General features: G+C 35.2%; 1 protein-coding gene across 6 annotated transcripts in view; it reads left to right on the top strand.

The window, feature by feature from the left end:
* The window catches only part of PPP1R9A (protein phosphatase 1 regulatory subunit 9A), a 314,579-nt gene that overhangs the window by 58,564 nt on the left and 231,628 nt on the right, over window positions 1–24,387 (top strand). The gene's annotated exons all lie outside the window — the stretch shown is intronic.

A 24,387-nucleotide genomic window follows, 5' to 3' on the forward strand; every position in this document is an offset into this window, starting at 1 on the left:
GCAAATCAAACATAGAACAAAGAGAAGGGAAACAACCTTTTATAGATGAAGCAACAACTTCTGCTGTTAAGATATATATTTTTTTTTCCCTACAAATGTGACAGGCTGCTCATTCTCTGGCAATGACCTCTACCTTGGCCCTACTCAGCTAGCATGATGGCTCTTTGTGCAAATATTTTCTCAACCTTCAATTTGTCACAAGTAGCTGGGCATTATCCCATGAATAATAGATCTATGATTTTTCTAGCATTAGCAGAGTGGCCTGGGATACTAACTTGTTCCAGCTGTGTTTCCTGGATTTGGTTTTTCCTCAGGAACTGGTCTTGCTGCGCAGGAAGAAAATGAATGGCCAGTTAAATAGATTGCAGTAGGTGTGTACTGGCTTGGCCCTGAGGAAGATTAATCTGAAGATAGATTGAGAGCACTTGAAATACTTTAGGCTTTTGATGATCTAAATGTTGTAGGTCACCATATCATGAGGTCAGATGGCTGCAGTGTTACCAACAGAAAGACTGAATCTTAGAGAGACTTGCCAAAAAGTTGCTCCATTCTGAATATAATACACACTTTGATTCCAAGTTCCATGCTCTTTCCAATCCATTGTAGTTTATAAAGACCAATGAAGTAAATAGATTTTTAATGGTGAAAAAATAACTACTTCCTGAACAGAATAATTAAAAAAGAAGAGTAGAAATTACTACATTTCCTTAATGTTTCAGTTATTTAGAACAATGCTGAGAGTTCAGTTCCTTCACTTTTTTGTTTTAGGAGATGTTTGTTGCTTTACTTAAATGCTGTGAAAACAAGGAACCACCACAAAATAGAGTAAAAATATATCTACTGCATCATAAAAATAATGTATGTGTTTATGTATTTTTGTTATTGCTGTCTGCTAAGATATTTTCTGCCTTAGATTATCAATGCCTGTATTTAAAAGGGCCAGACTGTTGATTTAATCTAATGATGTTGAGTCTTATATTGTGTATTGAAAGAAATATAGAAGTTTAGATTGGTAGAATGAGAGGAGATCTTTCTGAGAAGAAGTGTTACTTGAATAAAATCATGTTTTGGGGAGTGCTGGAGTTAATTGATTTAGTGTAGTTGATGAGTCCTTTATGCTAGCCCTCAGATTTGGACACAATGGAAGGGATAATAAAGACCACTATTGCCTATTGTTGAGTAAGGGAGGGATTTTAAAAAAATGCTTTAGGAAGATTGTTGAGAGCAAATGGAAGCCTAGGAGGACATCTGAAAGCAATTGCAATGTGTTGTGTTGAGAGTCATGAAGGGGTTTGGGACTTAAGCTTTGCCTTGACAAATACAAAGAGAGGAGTGGATATTGGGGAGTTCAGTTATCAGTGGTGGAGTATGTCAGACTAAGATAAGTACAGTCATTGAAGTAGGAATTCGCATTTTGAGTCTGGATTTGTGATTGGAGTAGAGGGCTCATGGGGGATAAGAGAGAGAGGTTGGGATCAACCAGACTATAGGAGGTCTCAAAAATTAGGAAGACGAGTTTTAATTGTGTTGCGTACGTCAAGACAACTTATAGAGCAGGGAAAACAGAAATGGTGTTTGAGAAATTTCAATTTGAGCAATTGTTGACACATTTAGGTTTTAGGTTCTTAAAGTCTGGCAGCAATAGGATTTGCAAGAGGAAGGGTGTGATACTAGATGAACTGAATGAGTTAAGGATGAATCTACTCTAGAGGTTCTCAAACTTGAATGTGCATAAGAATCAGTTGAGGAGCTTGCTAAACATTTCCAGATAACACCTTTTGAGGTTCTGATTTTAGAAGGATGGGTGGAGGGCAGAAATCTGCATTTTTTATAGGTACTCTAGGTAATTGTGATGTAAATGGTACACAAAAGTTTCCAATTAGAGATACCTGGATAATCTTAGACTAAAGAAACGGAAATTAGGGGAGTAATTCTGTGTGGCAGATGGTGAATTTGGTTTTGGACAAATTGAGTGTGGTATTTATATGCTACAGTGAGTTTGATGGCAGGACATCCAAGTGGAAAGAGCTGTCCTGTAAAAATAGGTCCTTGCTTTGGACAGAGTGTGTTGTCTGGCTGTGAGAGTGGATGGTGTATCCAGAGGGAAGAGTTGGAGAAAATAATGACCTTTTCTTCTGATTAATTTACCTTGGATACACCAGGGCACTGATGGATCTCCTTAGTTAAGTCATTTTAGCATAGCTTCATTCTCCTTTTTCCTCTAAAAGGACACTGACATTTCTTGTTTCATTTTCTTAATTCCTGGGGAATATACAGAAATGTCTTTGGCAGAATCATGCTGGTCTTGACATAGCTAACGTTTTTAACCACTGTAGACAGCTGTTTTAGCTATTCAGTTGAGACACATTAAAGTAATTCATAAATAAATAAAGTACTGTTAATAATTATAGTACTAATCTGTGACAATATGCTAGTGACTTATTTGGCTCTATGCCTTCTACCTCCTTACCTATTTCGGTGTCGGCATTGGTATTGTTTTGTTAATAGTATCTGGGATATCCTCGTTTATAAATAGCTCTTGATCCATATTTTTTAAGACCCTCAGAAAATTTTTCAGATAATTTTAGTTCATTTCAAAAATTAATTCTAACTTCTTTTAATTTGGAAAACAAATACTGTGTTGCACTTTTTAAAAGTGTCTGGGGTATATAAATTGCTCTGGTCTGTAAATCAATTAAGTAGTGAAATTGTACTTCCATCCCTAAGTTGATATGAACCTATGAGATAAAGGAAATTTAGTTTAGTCCATTCATAGAAGAAAAAAAGTAGCCTGGTAGCTTGAAGCCCTTCTTTTGGCTTTGCTATAGATTTTATAAAATGTTAAGCAAGCTAATTCACCTCTGGACAAGCTGGGGGTCTTTGAAATGGCAATATCTGAGCAGAAGAGGCCTAATACGAAGTGACTTACTCTTAAACATACTCAGAAATATGCCATGGGCCAAATTGAATCCCATGAAACCTAACCTATATGCAGATAGTTTCCAGCATGTGAGCCAATTGTGTTTCAAAAGTTTATGTGTAAGGCAGCTGTTTGGAACTCAGAACAAATTTTTTTTCCCTCTTACTGAAACAGTATAAAAAGTATTGGCTGTGTTCCCAGGCCAGCTCACAAATCTTTTTAACCCCAGATGTACCTTAAGTTTTAACTGTACAGTTCAGTTTTATTTTGAGGTAATATATGTGGGTTTTTTTTTGTTGTTGTTGCTGTTGTTGTTTGTTTGTTTGTTTTTGCTTCTGTGGGAAAATACACCCCAAATCAATTTGAAAGAAATAGGTTATCTTTGCTTAGCTGGGTTAAGAGTCTTCTCAGAAGATGTCACTCGTTAAGTTGGGAACCAGTAATTTATTAAGTGTACACTTGTAGATAGCTATCCTCTCCATTATAAAGATGCATTTGTAGATTATTCGTTCCCTTGTTGATTACTGTTTCAGAAAGATGTTTTCAATTTCTCACTTTTCTCTTTATCTACTTTCTTTCCTTTCTCAAGTCTTCTCTCCCCAAATGTGGTTAAGTGCATGTTCGTAAATCAGGGGTTTCGTGTAACAAGATTTGGCGATGAAGTATCTAGTCTTTCTTTATTTTGTAACCAGAATTAATTAATAGGTTCAGTCACTTTCAGTCTTAAGTATGATGGAAATCTTGTTTGGGGAAATTGTCTGTTATCTGGCAAGGATGGTGATGGTTGGTGTTGTCCGGGGCAAAAAAGCTGAAATACCTACTAAATTATTAATGACTTAAAGTTATGTGGAATATTATTATAGTATTGTTAATTATATTGGGTTTTAATGATTTGAACTTTGGTGAGCCATGCATAATAAATTATTTCTATTATGATTAACATGTTTTATTCTTAATCCATATTTTGTTTTGACTGGTCATAATTGGTGAATATATATATTCATTCAATGAAAGGGGTTCTATGAAACAGTGATTAAAGCTCTTTTGTGTTCAGCCTTAAGGAATGATTTATTTTGATAGGATTGCTGTTGTTTTGACTGGAATTGGGGATCTGGAACCTCTTATTCATTTAATTATTCTTTACACATATATTTATTGAGTGTGTCAAGTTCTTGTCTAAGTACTGAGGATATTGCACTGACCAAACAGATACGGTTCCTTCCCATACGTATCTTATGTTCTTGCTGGGAGTACAGAGAGAAAACAATAACTAGTAAGTAAATATATAGTGTGTCTGGACATATTGTGAAGGTGAATCCCACTTGAGTAACAGATTGATTGTGGTGTAGGAGAATCAAGGGTATCTTCAGCAGAGATTTTGGCTTAAGCAACCCGAAATATGTATTGCCTTTCCTTACTTTGAGGAAGACAGCAGGAGATGGGGGCTTGGAAGTACTGGTGTGAATCAAGAATATGGTATATATATTAAATTTGAGGTAAGCATTGAATTGCTTAACCTGTTAAGCATTTAAATTGAGAAATTCAGTAGACAGTTCAGGGGAGAAGTGTGGGTTGAAGATAGAAATTTGGCAGTTATCACTAAAGAGTGGATGTACAAAAAAGAGGTCCAGAGTTTTGGAGTTGGAAAGACTCCAAATTGAGGGATTGAGCAGATACGAAATCAGCACAGAAGACAAAGAGGAACAGCCAGTGAACTTCAAGTAGGACCAAGATGGTTGTTGCCAAGTTAAAAAATGTTTCAAGGATAAGGGAATGATGAATTCTGTTAAATGTTGTATATAGTTCAACTAATATGAGAACTGACCATTTGAGCATCACTGAGGACATTGGTGGACTTCTGACAAGTCCTTTTCATGTAAGGTAGAGACAGAAGCCTGAGTGGGGTGGGTTTAGGACAGAATTTAAAGGAGAGAAATGAAAGCCAGGTATGCAGACAGCCAACAGTGAATTCCAAAGGGCACAGTGGCAGCATTTCAGGAGCTGAGGAAGGATGGAGGATGGGACAAAATCAGAGAATAGAGAGTGCATTATGGGGATGAGAGACCAGGTGGTGAAGAACAACTTGGGTTCCTTGGGGTTCTTGTAAGGGTGAGTGATGTGGAGTGGAATAAAGGACAAGATGTATTTACCCTGACAGTCTTCCAAGTAGATTGTAATGCAAAGCCAATGAATGTGGAGGGGTAGGAAAGAGTGGGTGTCTGGCCAAGGTCACCTAGACTTCTGAGTTGCAGCCTTAATCTTGGCCAATAAAATGGTTTCTTACAGAACATTTTGCTAGGAAAGTAAAGTTGCTCTAGTTTACCTGAGATTGAATTGTACCAGAAAGCCAAACGATGGCTATAGAGCCAGTATGTTTTATTTTTTTTTTATTTTTTCCCGCCCCCCCCCCCAGCCAGTATGTTTTAAATCAAATTACATTATAAAATAGACAAGATTTTTGTATGGCACGTAACTGGCTGTTGAAAGAACAAATGCTTGAAAGAATGAATAAATGTTACTGGTTCTATTTTCAGTAAATTTCTTATGGCTTGATAGATAATTTTAGGTATTTACAAATAGTATTTTTCCATACATTTACTCCTTTTCTCAGAAGTTGCTTAAAAATTCTACATTGGCACTTTATTCCTCATTATTTTTTTCTGTCATGGTCTTTTTTATGGGGCTGCACTCATTTTCATTCAGTGAATTTTTGCTGAGTCCTTTTCTCTGAAATAAACATATTTAGAGTGAAATCATGACCCGGAATAAGTATTCTGAGTACTGTTTCAACTTTCCAGTTGAATTCTAGAATTTCTAGAAATTCTAGACTAATTAATTTTTCTGTATTCATTTAGTTTAGATGTTCAGAGTAGGGCTTCCTCTAAAGCATCAAAAGTTTTAATAACAGAATTTGAACTTACATTGTTTATGGAGTGTTCTGGCAAATTCTGCAGGAAAAAATGATTCTTTTACTATTAGAGCTGGCTTGTTTGAACTAACTCCTACTATTTCCTAAGTCAAATCTGTCATACATTTGTAATTCCACATCAAATTTTTAAAATTTTTGGCCATAAATTTCCTTAATTCCCATTTAATAATGGCCAGGCATAGTCTGTCCTTCTCCATTTGCAAGTCTTTGTAGGGTGCCATGGCCACAAATCAGTGCCACCTCATATGAATTCTGTTGGAGGCCTCTCTATGGGATGTGTGTTTTGAGTGTATCACCCTTGTATTTTTACAGAAGATTATAAGCACTGATGTTAAATGCTATTCAGCAAATGGATGCAAAGGGTTGACAGTAATTTTAGGTTATTTAAAGATAACGTAGTCTTAATTTTTTTTTTTAAGAAAGCTGTTTTCTGTTGACTTGTAGTTACTTGTAATCTGTTATTATTAAGGTCACCTCGTGGAAGATTTCCAAATACTCATTGGACCATGAATAGTTATTACCTCTTAGGTGTCCACAGAGGAGATAAGATATGAGATTCTTTGGTGTCCAGGATGGAGGAGTTAGGGTCATTACTCAGTTTTTGTTGGAAATGCTAACTGTGCAGCCAGATCTTCCATATCCTGATAGCCAGTTAATTTAATATAGTGGAAGCCACATTCTAGCTTGATGTTATGTAGGCATAACTCTCAATGGTCTAATAACAGGAAGACAATGGTAGGTGTGTATAATTCATACTGGTTGAAATGTAAAAATTATTACTTTTTGGTTTTGGAATACCTTTTAGTACATACCTGTGAATGCTGAAGTATTAGATCTGAAAATTAATACTTATGAAGAACCACTGGTGTAATTGTTTAGATGAATGTTTTTCAAAAAATTTGACCACAAAATCCTAACTCGTAGTAAGAATTCATTCTGCAGAGGTACCTGGGTGGTTCAGTGGTTAAGTATCTGCCTTTGGCTTAGGTTGTGACCCTGGGCTCCTGGGATGGGGTCTCACATCTGGCTCCCTGCAGGGAACCTGCTTCTCCCTCTGCCTGTGTCTCTGCCTCTCTCTCTCTATGTCTCTCGTAAATAAATAAATTAAATCTTAAAAAAAAAATTCATTCTGTATTCTAACCTGGTACACCATCTCACACATTTCTGTGAGTGTATATGTATGTTATATGTAAGTATGCAGGTGTTTATGTGCAAATTTGTGTTAACAATTATTTATAATATATAATAAATGATATATATAAATTTCATGAAATACTTGATCTTTGCATCATATAGTACATTAGAATATTTTCATTTCAATGAGTTTTTGAAAAAATGTATTGTACATGAAGTAAATTGATTTCATAACCCATTACTGAGTCATGACTGGCGACTAGAATAATCCTGGCTTCGCTGATCTCCAGAGTGCCCCGCAACTATGGAATGTTTGTTTCTGGTTCCTATGAGAAAGGCGGTAAAAGTATTGAATGTTCCCTTGAAGTTTACTGATCCTAAAGAAAGTAATCTTCATCATCAGATAATTTAAGAAATGTTTATGACTTAGGGCACCTGGATGTCTAAGTCATTTAAGTGGACTACTCTTGGTTTTTGCTCAGGTCATGATGGTGACCTCTCAAGGTGGTGAGATTGACCCTGGCATTGGGCTCCATGCTCGGTAGGGAGCCTGCTTGAGATTCTCTTTCTTCCTTTCCTGCTGTCTCTGCTTGCTCTCTCCCTGTCTCTCTTTCTAAAATGAATAAATAAATCTAAAAAAAAATGTTTATGTCAGAGTCATTTATTCTTACAGCTAATCTCTACTGAGTGGCAACTGTGTGTCAGGCTATTATTTGAAAATACCAAACAGAAAAGAAAATTATCTGTCATACAAAGCAAGAAAATGCCCAAAAGAAAATTATCCTTAAGAAAATTTTTTTTAAAAAATTGTGCATTAGACCCCCTGCCTAAGAGGGCATATGGAGAGGAGGGTACCCTACCTGACAAACAGGATCGGATACCTGGGGTCAAACCTATTCTTCCAGCTACCATCTTCCTTCTCCCATGACACATAAATAAGGTGATTAGAACTATGAGGAAGCAACCGTCTTCCTTTGCCATGGAGCTGTGAGAGAGAATCATGGAAGATGATTGCTTGCTCGTAATATCCTCATCTTAGGTAGTGTCCCATGGTTAACATGTTCATAACATATATGTACATATGTGTATATATTCTAATGTAAAATTTTTTCTGCTTTTAATATTTTCACACTAATAACCATGTTTCCAGAGCAGTCATGAAGAAAGATTGAGATTGTTGCAAATTCTAGGTATTTAAAGGAGAGCTTCTTATGATGAGAATGTTTCCCCACCTTCCTTTCCTTCTGTATATGAAATGGAATCATAAAATTTTCATATTTTCCAGTTTAATTCTACTAGCTTTAAAGGTATATAAAAAAGTTTTGAGAAAAATGACATTAAAGATGATTTGGCAGATGGGAGGAGGGGAAGGGATAGCCCTTTTCAGGTTTTCAAAGGAAGAGGGACTATAGAATTTTTTAAAGGTATGGAAACTGACTTGAGGTCAGTAGTTAGAAAATACAATGGGGCAAATTTTGATGGATAGAGAGGAAACTTATAGCCTTTTTTTTTGTTGAATAATATGGGATATGTTAGATAGGTTCTTTCAAGTTTGTGCCCTAGCTTTACCACTACTGTTACCTTCTTTTTTTTAATTTTTTAAAATTAATTAATTTATTTATTTATGATAGTCACAGAGAGAGAGAGAGAGAGAGAGAGAGAGAGGCAGAGACACAGGCAGAGGGAGAAGCAGGCTCCATGCACTGGGAGCCCAATGTGGGATTTGATCCCGGGTCTCCAGGATCGCGCCCTGGGCCAAAGCAGGCGCTAAACCGCTGTGCCACCCAGGGATCCCCTGTTACCTTCTTTTTAATTAAGCCTATAGTTCCATTGCTCAAGTTCTAGAAGGACCTGGTCTGTGTTCTCTCCCTTCTAATATTTCATGCACACTCACCTGATTTCATGGTCTACTACAATAAAATCTGTCATTAATTTAATCCACAGATGGATTAAAATACTGATATTTAGAGGGGAGATTCATAATTCTGTCTTTAATATAGAATGTATACTTCTTAAAAGCTGATACTTCTACAACCTAAGTGCCCATTAATAGATTAATTGGTGAAGAAGATACGGTGTATATACACACTCACACACCTAATGGACTATTGAAAGGAATAAAAAAGCCATAAAGAAGGACATCTTGCCATTCATGACAATACTGGTGGACCTAGAGGGCACCATGCTAAGTGAAATAAGACAGAGAAAGACAAATACTATATGGTTCATTTATATGTGGAATCTAAAAAAACAAAACAAATGAATACACATGCAAACAAAAGAAGAGAACAAACTTACAAATACAAACTGGTGGTTGCTAGAAGGGAGGGGGTAGGAGGATGGCTGAAATAGGTGAAGGAGGTTAAGAGGTACAGGCTTCCAGCTGTAAAATAAATAAATCATGGGGATGAAAAGTACAGCATAGGGCATATAGTCAGTAATACTGTAATAACATTGTATAATGACAAGTGACAAGTGGCAACTATACTTATGGTGAGCATTGCATAATGTATAGATTTGTTGAGTCACTGTGTTCTACTTCCGAAACTAATATGACATTGTGGGTCAACTATACTTTGATTTGAAAAAAATTGATGCTTCCTGTTGTAGAAAATTCTGATTTGTCTTTCTAGAAATTGCACTGGCTTATATAAAATCTTTAATGCTCTAAAAGTGTCAGGCACTTTCCAACCAAGTGTAAGATGATCAAGTAGGGCTTGAGTTTTGAGCATTGGCTTTTGGCTTAGAAGCCGTTTTCTTGACTGGCTATCACTTGGTTCACCTTCCTTTTAACCTTGAATTATAATAATCTCCATGAACAGTCTGGTTCCTTGGTGACCTCAAACTGAGAGGCTAGTGAGATTTAGTGTTATAAGGAAAATATCTGTAATCGGATAGAAATTGATAAAAAGATCAACCAGAAGACAATACCATGTAGTTGACAAAGTAAAGAATATTTATCTTTTGAAAAAAATTTTTTTAAGCCTTGGCTGTGCCTCTGCAGTTTATGTTAAATAGCTCATTTTATTCAACAGAGCAAGAGGATTTAAAACTGTTTCAAAGAAGGAGAATTGTAAATTCAGTGAAACTACTAAAATAGTTGAGGAATTTGAAATTAAATCTTATTAAGAAAATCATAACTATAGAAAAAATAATACTCTTTACATTAAGTATGACAGCAGGAGAAGAGATATTTTCTCCAGTAAAAATCAAGACATGTTCATATCCTTTGAGCTAATATAGTTCTCCTTCTTATAGTGTATGTCAAAAATCCAAAAAGAGAATATTCTTTGTAGCATTATTTATACTAGCCTTATTTATATGTGTGAACACATATTTTTTACCCTTATGTATGTATCCTTATCTTAAAGTGTAACATTTTAAGTATGTTTCCTAAATGCTATATTCTATAATCATTAAAAGAGATATGTATGAAATTACCTTAGCAACATGGGTCATATAAGAATGTTTACACAATAGAATTTATACTACTTATGTATGAACCATTTTTAAATTCTCAAACAACGCCTTACCTTTTGAAAACATTTTTAGAATAACTTTTCCCTTTGACCTATTTGCTACCTTTTTACCAATTGCTCCTTATTAGATAACTGTGTATTGTTACTCAAAGTGCTAGCTTTATTCTTATAAAATATTAATTGGCCCTTGAAGTACAGCTCTCTTACATTCTAAACTATTTAACATTTTAGCTTAAAGGTGAGAAAACACATCCTTTCGTGTATAAGTTTTAGCTCGTTGGATTTAAAAAATAGCTAACACAGTAAATACTTCTTTTGGGTCAGAGGTTCATTACCCTTGACACTTATGGGCAAGAAGCCTAGGAATTTGTCATCTGTGTTTCCAGATGGGAAAGTCTTACCTTCTGATATTTGGTCTTCATTACAACTGAAACATCAGAAAATTTTGTTAGAAGCAGATGTTGGGAATGTGTAGATATAACCCAAATGTGTATATTGAAACTCTGGAGGAAATAGCTCACTTAAAACAAACAAACAAACAAACAAACACAAATCAAGAATATTTGAAGTCCCTTTATAATTTGATTATAGGGCTTTCATATCTCCTCATATTCCAGTATTTATTTTAGATGTTTGTAATTTTGTAATTTAACTTTTTAAGAAGAAGCTTACCTAGTGTCTAAAAAATTGCTGGATAAGAGGCCACTTCAGCAGTTTTGTAAGTTTTTTTTTTTAATGTTTCCAAATGGTGTGTATTTAAGTAATTAGTGAGTTGGAGAGATGAACAACTTCCAGCAGATCTGATTAGATTAGAAAACCACGCTGAATAATACCTATTGAATATAAAAGCAGGATTTGAGTATCTGAATTATGTGGGTAATTATTTGTTACATTTTCTTAACTTTTGTTGAAAACAGTTGAAAAGTTAAATGAGAAACTTATATCTTATAAAAAAATGAGGGGGAGAGGAGAAAGGTGAACAGATAGAACACAGGATTTTTAGGGCAGTGAAAATACTCTGTGATACAATGGATCTGTGAGATTATATGTTTGCCCAGATCTACAGAGCATACACCAAGAATAAATAAGGTGAACTATGGACTTCAGGCGATTATGATGTGCCAGTGTAGGTTCATTCTTGGTAACAAATTATGACTGTGATGAATGATGTTGATAATGGGGGAAGCCATGCATTTATGAGGGCAAGGGATCTATGGTAATCTCAACACCATCCTCTCATTTGTTGTAAACCTAAAACTGCTTTTTGAAAAAAGACTTTAAAAAATGAAAATAAGAAATTGTGAATCAAAATATATGTTGAGAGGAAACCATTTTTTAGGTGTAAAGTAGAATAGATATAACTCAAAACCATGTACTTTTCCTTATCCTAACACCTTGGATTGATTGACATTCTGTCTCTCCACCTCCACCTCCTTGGGTGGTGGTGGTGGTGGTGGTGGTGGTGGTGGTGGTGGTGTATTAACCTGCATTTCTCATGTTGCATAACTCCTGATTTAGCCAGATATTTTCAGTGCTTAGCTGTTCAGTACTTTCAAATTTGCATTACATCTTTTAGGTTATTTACTTCTTTATAAAACTAATGATTATACATGGTGATCCCTTTGACTTTACAAGGGAAAAGAATTAAGGTAAATATAATTAACCCCCAAACAACGGTTTATCTCAGTTTTAGGAATCTTTTAGTCCAGAGTTTTCAAATTTTAGCTCACTTCGGAATCATTAGAATACTTGTTAGAAAAGATTGCTGGGCCTTATTCCCAGATTTTCTCATTTAGTAGGTGTAAATGTGGTCTAGAATGCACATTTCTGGCAATTTTTCAGGTGATGCTGCCTGCTGCTGATCCGGGTACCACTCTGAAAAAGACCACTGGATTAGCATATGGACTATACAACTCATTACTAAAGTTTCAAAAAAAAGGTCAAATCATCACTTTCATAGGATGTACAACCATGAATTTTATACATCTTGAACACTTACTAAAACATTATTTAAATAATAATTAAGAGGGAACCAGGCAGATGTCATAACCAATTTAAAGGTGAAATCGAAGAAATTAAGATTTCTTTGATGTAAGGGAATATTGAAATGAATTTACAGATGGACAGGAAATTGGCCTTTTCTGTTTGGAAAAGTCAGCCACTGGACAGAATGTCTGTAGACAAAAATAATTTACATTGCTCTAAGTTACCTATGACAATCAGTTGTCTGCAACTTACTTGGAGTTGTATAATAGCTCAAGGCAGGGTGTGCAAGGCAGGGTGTGCACCACAAAGTCCATTTTTTTTCATTGGAACACACACATTTTTTTTCATTCCCAGTTTCCTTAGGATGGTTTACTGTAAATATGCTTTTAAGGTAGTGCTCACCCTTTTAACAAACCATCCAGGTGATTCTGATGGAGTCTAAAATTTGAGAAGCATTATTTGCTATAACAGAGATATAGTATACCCATAACACTTATTTACTAAATCACATGTTTTCTCCCATCATACAAATTATTTTGTATGTAACCAATTCATTATTTGAAAAATGTAGGTCAGGTTGCTCCCATTAGCTGAAAATTTTAACTTGTTTATTGACTGTAAAGGAATTTAATGTTCATCTTTGTAATAAAGTTATGAAGTTTTTAAACATAATTAGGAAAAGTCTGTGTTTTGATCTGTTATAAAATGTGCTTCATAAAGCATTTGATTAATCAAAATATTAAAAATTATAGTTCAGATTCTTTTAGTAGGGTGTATCTTAAGTCAGCCTTTTTAAATGTAATAAAATGTGCCTCATAATTCTAAAATGACCAGTTATTTTAAGAGGCCAGGCAGTGTAATATAAAGAGCACTGGATTTAGGAGGTCAAGCATGGTCTCTTCACCTTTTGTAGCTAGTAAGTTATAGAACTTTCAATTTATTATGGTGGTGGGAACGTTAAGATAAATGTATCAGGGCTCTTGTGATGATGGCGCTCGCTTTTTGGACCTCTGTTTTCTAAATAGTAAATTGAGTTGATAGATCCAAATAAGACCCAAAGTCTTCTTAACACTAACATTGTGTGATACTTTGGATATTGCACAGTGGAAATCATTAAATATGTGCTAAGTTGTAGTTTACCATTTGGTCTTTCTCGTTTTTCCTTTGCTTTTCAAAGCCTGACTGGTTATAATTTCTTTTTAAATAGCTTTGCTAAGGTATAGTCAACACCCAATAAGCATACATGTTTAAAGTATCCCTATGTAGTAAGTTTGAACATAAGGTATATACCTATGAGATCATCACAGCAATGAACATAATGAACATATTACATCCAGAAGTTTGTTTTGAGTCTCTTTGTAATCTTCCTCCTCCTACTTCAGGCAAATACTGAGATACTTTCTGCCATTTTGGACTAGTTTGTATTTTCTAGAATTTTATGTTAATGGAATTGCATGGTTTGTACTCTTTTTTTGTATGCCTTTTTGTTCAGCATACTTATCCATGTTGTGCACTAATCATTTCTTCATTTTTCTTTTTAAATTGCTGAGTAGGATTCTATTTTATGTTACTCTACAATTCATTTATCCATTCACCTGATAATGGACATAGGAATCGTTTTCATTTCAAGGTATTGCAAATAGGGTTGCTATGAAACCCTATGTATGTATACAAGTTTTTGTTTAAACATACACTTTTCTTTTGGGTAAATATCTGGGCATGGGTTGTGATCAGATCATATGGTAGATGTATGTTTAACTTTTTAGGAAAGTGCCAGACTACCTTCCAAAATGCTTGTACCACTTTGCATTTCTACTAACAGGGTATGAAAATTCCACTTCTTTTACTTTTGCACCAACACTTGATGTGGTCAGTCTTCGTAATTTTAGTTATTCTCATATGTAATGGAATGTTGTTATGGTTTTAATTTGAATTTCCCTAATGACTAATGATGTTGTGCACCCTTTAATATGGTTTTTTTTCATGTCATTCATATATCTCATTTTGCAAATGTGATGATGTATTTTCCTAATTCTTATTAAGTTCTAAAAGTTTTCTTTTAAAATATATTCTGGATACAAATCCTTTATCAGGTACATACAATACTTGCTCTTAGTCTGTGGCTTGTCCTTTTATTTTCTTAATAGTGTCTTAATAGAAGCTTTTTAATTTTGAAGTCCAGGTAAGCATTTTTTTCTTTTATGAATCACCTTTTGGTATCATATTTAAGGAATCTTTGGTTAACCCAAGGTCACAAAAATATTCTCATATATTTTCTTTTTTGATTTTTACAGTTTTTGGTTTTACTTTTGCATGCTGTGAAGTTAATCTTGTATATGCTGTGAGATATGGATTAAAGTTCTTTTCTTTTCATATGGATATCCAGTTGTTTCTCTACCTTTTGTTGAAAAGACTACCCTTTTGCTAGTGAATTGCCTTTGTCAAATGTCAGTTTGTGTGTGTGTGTGTGTGTAGTTTTATTTCTGGATACTGTTCTGTACCACTGATTTGTCTTGTGTTGATTCCATACCACATTGTATTGATTACTGTAGCTTTATAAGAACTCTTAAAAGAGTCTCAGAAGGAATTAGACTTCTAACATCTTTTCTAAAGTTGTTTGGCCGTGGTAGGTACATTACACTTCCACATGAATTTTAGAACTAGCTTGTCAGTTTCTACAAGAGAGACTACTTCTATTTTGATTTTAATTATTTGAATCTATGGATCAGTTTCGGGGGAATTGAAATTTCATGATACTGAGTTTTCATGAACAAGGTGTGGTTCTCCAATTATGTAGGTCTTTAGTTTCTCTGAGCAGTGTTTAGTTGTTTTCAGTGTACATTCTTGCAGATCTTTTGCAGATTTATCCCTAAATATTTCCTATTTGTACTTAACTTTTTGACCATTCAGTACAGTTATAATGATGAATTCATATCCTTATCTATCATTTCTAAAATTTGTGTCAGTTCTAGATTGTTTTCTGTTGATTGACTTTTCTCAGCATTATGGTTCAAATTTTCATGCTTTTGCATTTCTATAATCTTTGTTTAATAGACATTATTAGGTGCTAGATATTTTTGTATTCTTATAAATATTCTTGAGGGTTTTTTCTGGGATGTGGTTATTTGGATACAGTCTGATCTTTTTGTATCTTCTTTTAAATATTTGTTGGGTAGGACAGAGTAGCAGTTAGTCCATGGCTCCTTATTCTTCACCATTGAGGTATGGCCCTTCTCAGTGTTCTACACAATGTACAATAAATTATGTTTTCCAGTCTGTCTGGAAGAACTGGAAATTTTTGGGAAAAAAAAGGATCTTGACCTTTAGCCAATGGTACATACAAATATTAATTTGTGATGGGCCTTAGGAGATCATAGGAGAATATTTTCCTGGTCTGAAGTTAAGAAATGGTTTATTATATAGGACATAAAAAACACTAAGCGTAAAAGAAAAAATTGATAAATTGGATATGATAAAAATTAAAATTTCAACAAAAGGCATTACTTAAAAATGAATAGTAATACTAGAGACTAGGAGAAAATGTTTGCCATATGTGTATCTGATAAAAGACTCCGATGTACACTATTTCAAGAACTCTTACAGCTGCTCTAAGGTTTTATATTTATCGCTTTTTCAGTCATGTGATGTTGATGTACTCTGGTGTGCTTTTCATTGTGCATATCCTACTTGAGCTTCTTCTATTTGTGAGTTTATAATTTTTATAAAAATCTGGAAAATTATTGGCAATTATTTCCTCACATGCTTTTTCTAATCTTTCTCTTTTTTCTTCTTGATTATAATTACACGTACATCAGACTGTTTAATACTGTTCCACAGGTTGCGTAGGCTCTTTTTTTTCAGTCCTTTTCTTTCCCCTCTTCCATTTTTGTTAGTTTCTATTGCCATGTTTTAAAATTTACTGTTCTTTTCATTCAGATATTGTTTTCATCTCCATAAGTTCCATTTTTATGCTTTCCATTTTCCTGTTTATCATATTTTTGTTTAAATAAATGCTTGAGCTTATCCATACAAACTGTTTTAAAGCTTCCTTGTTTGCTAATCTAATTATCTTTTGCATTTTGGGGTCTGTTCTATTTTCTCTTTTTTCCCACCTATTTACGGATCACAGTTTTATCATTTTACTGGTGGTCATGCCTGGAGTTTTTGATTGGATGTTTGCTATTATGACTATTATGCTATTAAATGTCTAGATTTTATTGTGTTCCTTTAATTTTTTTGAAATTTGTTTCGGTGACAGCTAAGTTTGCTGTGATTTTTAGCTCGTATCTTTGAGGCTTTTTTCAAAAGTTTTGTTTCTCTGGTCTAGTGACACCTTTATGTAAGCTAGTTTAGCCCTACTTCTAAGATGTATCCCTTTTGTCATGTGTGAGGTGTTCAGCGAGTCTTTCTGCTGATTGTCCATCAGGCCTCGAAGGTCTCCCAGTCTAGGGAGACCACTGGGACTTACTTCCATTACAGCTCCCCAGTCTTAAGCCTGACCTCTTGGAGTTTTCTCCCTACATAGGAAGACCTTAAATTGCAGCCACAAACTCAGAGGACCTCTGTGCAGATTTCTGGAGGTTTTTCTCTGCCAAGCTCCCGACAATCTGGTATATTCTGCTTTACAAACTCCAGCGTCTTTTGTCTCTCCCAAATCTGATTTCTATCTCCTCTGCTCAGTGAGATGGCTATGATTGCTTTCAGGAAGCTTCCCTGCTCTCTGTTATGGAAAGTGCCTCCTGGAAGAAGAGTTTTATCTTTTGTCTGTTTTTCTTCACTCATGGATCATAGTCCTGCGCTGGCTATTGTCTCAGTGTCTGAAAAAATATCTTTTTCCAGTTTTCTAGTTGTTTATGATAGGAGGGCATGATCATTTCTATTTATTCCATTATGGCAGAAGTGGGATAGTTTCTGTTTTTGATAAAAGTATATATTGCAATCATGATTTTGAGTGAATGTGATCTGAGGTTATTTATTTTTGTTGTTTTCTGAGTAGTTTTTTTTTCAGCAGCGGATCCCCCTCCTCCTTTTTCCAAATGAAATTCTACACAGAACTCCAAAACAGAAAATAGTTAAGACTTCATCTGCTCTCATTTAAGTGAGGTTCAGAGCTGGCTTGGCTTCCACCTAACCCTGAAGCAATCTGGTACTCCTGAAAATAAAATTTGAAGACCAGTGAACTATTTACCCCTCTCATTTTACATTTGAGGAAACTAACTGCTAGAAGGGTCAAATGTTTTGTCCTAAAGTAATGAATCTTAAACCACCTTGCTCATATGGGTTCTTCTAGCATTTGAAATAAGACCTCTTATATCCAAACTTGGTGTCTTATTCTCCTTAAGTCAGCTTGACTGAAAAAAAAAATCACTTTGATTTTGAGCTGTTTCAGCATGAGATTCTTAGAGAACTCCATTTTCTATTAACCTTTGTGTAGTGCACTAAGCCCATATGGGCTCTATTGTAACTTCTGGCTGTTTAAACAGTTTTAGAATAGTTTATTTTAAAACCAGTCCAGCATTTTGGTTCATTCTGCTTTCTCTATACTTGTGTATGTTAGATTTCTGCTTATTCATTTTACAAGAACTCTAGATGAAGATGGCCGCATACAGATGTTTTATTCCTCCCTCCTTTTTCAGTTATTGTACTTAATGTTATTTAACCTTCTGGAAACTACTTGGACTATATGCTAAAGAATGCTGTACTTTGAACTCTAAATAGTAGATCATTGGTTGTGACCTTGAATTGTTGGGGAAGTTTTCATATTGAAGGAAGCTGAGTGTCAACAGCTTGCACTGTATTTCTTGGCAGAAATCTGCTTTGTGTGCACCTGGGCTGTCTGCAATCAGAATCTAAGAGCTTACAGTTTTAATTATTTCATTCTGAAATCCATTCCGTGTTTATTCAGTGCTTTATTAGTGCAGTCTATAGTGTAGAAATGGGACAGTCACACAGATGAATGAGAAGCAGACAGGGAGAATAAATGCGATTTGTCCAGTCCTTCAGTCTGCTGGGTGTGCTAGACATTAATATTGAAAAATTGTGTTGCTGCTTTTCTATTCTATTTTTTTTCTTACTGAAAAGGAAATCAAAAGAAAACACCGAATAATTTAGTTACACATTATGTCCTTGTCTGGTCTTGGAGTTAAAATTTCTGTTGAGATATGTCTATATCATTGTTTGGGACTCAATGAATATTTGTCCAGTGAACAAATAAAACAAACCCAATAAAACCAATAAACATCACCAAAGAAATTATTGATGATGTAACTATTTGAATTGCATTACCTTATGGAATAAGAAGAATATGATCACTCTGGCAAAACCAGTTGAGTTACCTTATTTTTATATTAAGGCTAATCATGCCATATTGATATAAAGATCTTCCACAAGTAGTGCGGGAATATTTCCTCTTGGTAATCTTTGTGTACTCAGTACTCAGCAGAAGGCTTTTGACACCATACATGGTGTTCAGGAAGTGTTTTTAGAATGAGACCAATAAATCTTTTTATCACATTTCAGTGTGCTCATGGGCAGGGTTGGCAGATCTTAATAAAGCTGTTTTTTTAATGACTGTAATAATCTCATGTTAATTTTTGCACGTACACTTCACATACACATACATTTACTGATTGTAGTATGTACTAGTAGCTATTTCCTTTCTAACACTGATGGGAAATTTTAGTTTAAAAATACTGTATTTTTAATGTAGTATTTGGTGCTTTTTTTGTGTATTTTCTGTATAGCCTACATAAGTTGGATTTATTTAATTTTGTTTTCCTTTTCCCAAGTGAAAAATTTTCTCCTATTGTAAATGAAACTTGTAGCTTTTTGACTCATGACTAACATTTATAAAAGAAGAATTTAAGAGGGATTTTCATACATGTTCTTTTGTCTGCTCCCTCAACTTCTTTGTAAGGTGGGTAGGAAGGTAAAGCAAGTGAGGCAGGTAGGTTAATGATCTGTTTCAAAGTTATACAATTAGTTACATTTCAGGGTTAAGACTTTGAGCTCAGTGTTCTTTCTACTGATTCTAAACTATCTCTGAATATTGTTTCAAAAAGTGGCATAATCTATTTGCTTTAATTAACTTTTATTAGAATTGACTTGCAATTTTGATTAAAAATAAGGAAATGACACTCTACTTAGTGGAGATAATATAATTTCAAAGGTTGATTCTGCTATATGTATATAAATAACGTATATATATTTTTAATATACTTAAGTATATATATTTACATAAATATATATATATGTTTACATCTTATAATTGTAATTCTCCGTTTAGGGCCCTTTGTCTTTATAATTGCAGTTCAGTAATTTGTTTCTGATATAAGCAAATGGTGAGAAAACAGTGGTCCCCAGATCTCTTATTGCTGCTGTGGTAATTTGATGTTTTACAGATAACAATTTTGACTGGTGGGAGACTAGTCTGGAATTCACATGTCTCAGGGGACCCATATTGTTTAGATTTGGAAGTGTACTTACACTTGAATTCAGGAAGACTGTTGTAAACAAGGATTTGGCCTACATTATGATTAAAATCCAAATCTTTATGTAGCTATTCCTTTGGGCTATTGAAAAAAAAATAATAATAATTAATTTTTGAGATAGAAAATTTGAAGCTTTTCAAAATCATCTTTTCCTCTCATTGAATAAACCATCACAATGATAGGCATGCATTTATATATGAAGGCAGAAAAATTGAAAGTCAAAAGATATTAAATCTTTGCAGTGAATTAGAACTTTTGCATGATATCATACATTGAAAATAATAAATTCTGAGATTCTTACAGATCTAATTGCTGTGTGACTCCCACAGTGAACCCTTGTATAAGGAGAATAAAATGATGCCTTGAGGGACTTTATCAACATTTAAAATCAGTTGAAACAAATTTTAAGTTGACTTACTAGCCTTATTTATAATTATCTTTCATTTTCCATATTTCCCATCTCTCTGATTAGTGTTTTTTGTTCATCAGTTTTACTGCCTTCTGAATACAAAGTCAACCTACATTGGAAGTTTTTTAATTGTATTGGAGACAAATTCATTAAAAAATTTATCAATACCATTAAGGTCTGATATTAAGCTCTCACTTTCTAGAGGCATATTTGAAAAATAAATAAAGGAGACACTAGTGTTCCTTCCAAGTGACAATAATTCTGGGGTGTCTACTCTAAAAGTTAATCATTGACAAAATTCTTTGAAATATTTTAGCGTTCTTGTGTCACAGCCATATTTTTTAGGCACAAGAACTTTGTGGTAAGCATCTTCCCTGCAGTGATTATGAAATGGTCTCATCTATGGTGAAAACTGATACTGGTCTTCTTTTTCTTTTTCTTCTTCTTCTCCTTCTCCTTCTTCTTCTTTCTCCTTCTTCTCCTGTTTCTCCTCCTTCTCTTTCCCCTCTCCTCTTCCTCCTCCTCCTTCTTATTCTATTTTAAGATTTGTTTATTTATTTTAGAGAGAAAACACATGCATGAGTGGGGGCAGGGGCGTGGAGGGATGGAGGGAGAGGGAGAGAAATCCATAAGCTGACTCCCTGTTGAGTGTGGAGCCTGACGTGGGGCTGGATCCCAGGATCCTGAGATCATGACCTGAGCCAAAATCAGGAGTCCGATGTTCTATTAACTGAGCCACCCAGATGCCCCCTGATGTTGATCTTTTAAGAGGGAAATAGCAGCTAGCTCTTCAAAATAATTTGTGGCAGTGAAAATTGGCTTTCCTACCCAAACTTGTTAACCCCCAATGGCTAAGGGGAGGGTCTAAATTGTCCAATATGTGGTTAAAAGTATATGACATATAGTATCTTAAGTATGTGAATATTGTTACAAAATTACAACATTACAGAATAGAATTTCTTTATTCAGGCATACCTCATTTTATTGTGCTTCCTTTTATTGCACTTCATAGATAACATTTTTCACAAATTGAACATTTGTGGCAACCCTATATAGAGCAAGTCTATTGGCACATTTTTCCCAATAGCATTTGCTTGACTTTGTGTCTCTGTGTCACATTTGGTAATTCTTGCAATATTTCAAACTTTTTTATTGTTACATTTTTTTTTAATGGTGATTTCTGATCAGTGATCTTTGATGTTACTGTTGTCATTATTTTGGAGTGCCACAAACTGTGTTCACATTAGACTGCGGACTTAATTGATAAGTGTGTTCTGAGTGCTCTGCCAACTGGCTCTTCTCCCATCTCTCTCCTGCTCTTTGAGCCTCCCCTTTCCCTGAGACACAATATTGAAATTAGGCTAATCAGTAATCCTACAGTGGCCTCTAAGTGTTCAAGTGAAAGGAAGAGTCACACGCCTCTCACTTTAAATCGAAAGCTAGAAATGATTACACTTAGTGAGGAAGGCATGCCAAAAGCTGAGATAGGCTGAACGCTAGGCTTCTTGTGCCAAATAGTGAGCCAAGTGGTGAATGCAAAGGAAGAGTTTTTGATGGAAATTAGAAGTGTTACTCCAGTGAACAGATGAGATAAGAAAGCAAAGTAACTGTTGTTGCTATTGCTGAGATGGAGAACATTTTAGTGCTCTGGGTAGATCAAACCAGCCATATCTTTCCCTTAAGCTAAAGCCTAATCCAGAGCAAGCCCCTCACTCCCTTTGACCCTATGAAGGCTGAGAGAGTTGAGGAAGCTGCAGAAGCAGGTTTGAAGCCAGCAAGTTTTGGTGCATGAGGAGAGATGTCCTCTCTGTAACATTAAGTTGCGAGGTGAAGCAGCAGGTGCTAATGGAGCTGTTGGAAGTTGTCCAGAAGATCTAACTCAGAGAATAAGTGCTTCTCTGAGTCCAGAAGCACTCAGAGGTGCTTAAGCTAAACAACAGACTTTCAGCATAGATGAAACAACTTTATATTGGAAGAAGATACCACCTAGGACTTCCATAGTTAGAAAGAAGTCAATGGCTGGCTTCAGTTTCAAAGGACAGGCTGACCATCTTGTTTGGGGCTAATGCACCTGAAGACTAAGTAGAAGCCAGTGCTCATTTACCATTTCAGAAATCCTGGGCCCCTTAACAATTATGCTAAGTCTACTCCGCCTGTGCTTTATAAAAGGAACAACAAAGCCTGATGATAGCACATGTTTACAATATGGTTTACCAAATGTTTTAAGCCCACTGTTGAGACCTACTGCTCAGGCAAAAAGATTCCATTTTTTAAAATAGTACTACTGCTCATTGACGGTGCATCTGGTCACCCAGAGCCCTGATGGAGATGTACACCGAGGTGAATGTTGTGCTCATGCCTCCATTCTGCAGCCCATGATCAAGGAGTGATTTTGACTTTCAAGTCATATTATTTAAATACATTTCGTAAGGCTGTAGCTGCCATATATAGTGATTCCTCTGATGGATTTGGGCAAAGTAAATTGGAAACCTTCTGGAAAGGATTCATCATTCTAGATGCCAGTAAGAACATTTGTGATTCATGGGAAGAGGTCAAAATATCAACAGGAACAGGAGTTTGGAAGAAGTTAATTCCAACCCTCAAAGATAACTTTGAGAGGTTCAAGACTTCAGTAGAGGAAGTAACTACAGATGTAGTAGAAATAGCAAGAGAACTAGAATTAGAAGTGTAGCCTGAAGATGTGGCCAAATCGCTCCAATCTCATGATCAAACTTTAGTAGGTGAGGATTTGCTTCTTATGCATGAACAAAGAAAGTAGTTTCTTGAGATGGAATCTACTGTTGAAGATGTTGTGAAGATTGTTGAAATGACAACAAAGGATATAGAATCTTATATAAACTTAGTTGATAAAGCATTGGCAGGGTTTGAGATCTTGGATTGGCTCCAGTTGTGATAGAAGTTCTATTGTGCGATGCCTCCATCGCTCAGTTGGTTAAGCATCCAACTCTTTTTTTTTTTTTTTTTTTTAAGCATCCAACTCTTGATTTCAACTCAGGTCACGATCTCAGGTCACAAGATTGGGTCCCCCCACCCCTCTGCTGAGCAAGGAGCCTGCTTGAGATTTTCTGTCTCCCTCTTCCTCTGCCCCTCCCCTCACTTGTACATGTGAGCATATGCACTCTCAAATAAGTAAAATAAATAAAATCTTAAAAAAAAAGATGTTCTACTGTGATTCGAATCCTTTTAAGCATCACATGCTTAAAGAAAAGTCTTTTGTGAAAGAAAGAATAGTCAATGCAAACGTTTTATTTCAAGTAATTGACACACTAACCTTCAGCAACTATCATCCTGATCAGTTAGCAGCCATCAATATTGAGGCAAGACCTGCCAGTGAAAAGATTTAAGACTTGTCAAAGCTCAGAAGATGTTGGGCATTTTTAACAAAGTGTTTTTAAATTTGTACAATATTTTTACATTTTTTAAAAAAACAGTGCTGCTGCACACTTAGTACACCACAGTATAGTTAGTGTATTATAACTTCTTTATGCACTGGGAAACCAAAAAATTCATTAGACTCGCTTTGTATACAATATTTGCTTTACTGTGGTGGTCTGGAACTGAACCCACATTATCTCTGAGGTATGCCTGCACATTGAAAGTCTTGTATATTGGTTTGAATAATATTTCACTTAAAATGACTTTCGAAGCAGAAGTCAGGAAATTTGGAAATTTATCCAAGTCCTGCAAGTTCTAGGAAGGAAGGGAGGGAAGAAGTTGAGAGGTAGCCGGGGTGGGTATCTAGGTAGGACACCGAAAGATGAGAGTAAGCTTGGCCTTAGGGAATCTGAGAAATGTGCTACGTGTCTGAAATCAGAGGACCGTCTAGTTGGGGATTCTTATTAGGAGAACCCAGTGATCTTCATGGAAGTCAACACTCAGTGAAAGTTAGGAAAGCAATTTTGACCTGAGGATGGATTTGTGGGCTTTGAACACAGAGTTAATAGGAAATATATGAGATTGAAGGCTATTATGTGACCTAAGAGGAGAAGTAGAATGATTTCACAGGAATGGAAAGTGAA

This window comes from Nyctereutes procyonoides, unplaced genomic scaffold (genome assembly GCF_905146905.1).
Source record: "Nyctereutes procyonoides isolate TBG_1078 unplaced genomic scaffold, NYPRO_anot_genome, whole genome shotgun sequence".
NCBI classification, from domain to species: Eukaryota; Metazoa; Chordata; class Mammalia; order Carnivora; family Canidae; genus Nyctereutes; species Nyctereutes procyonoides.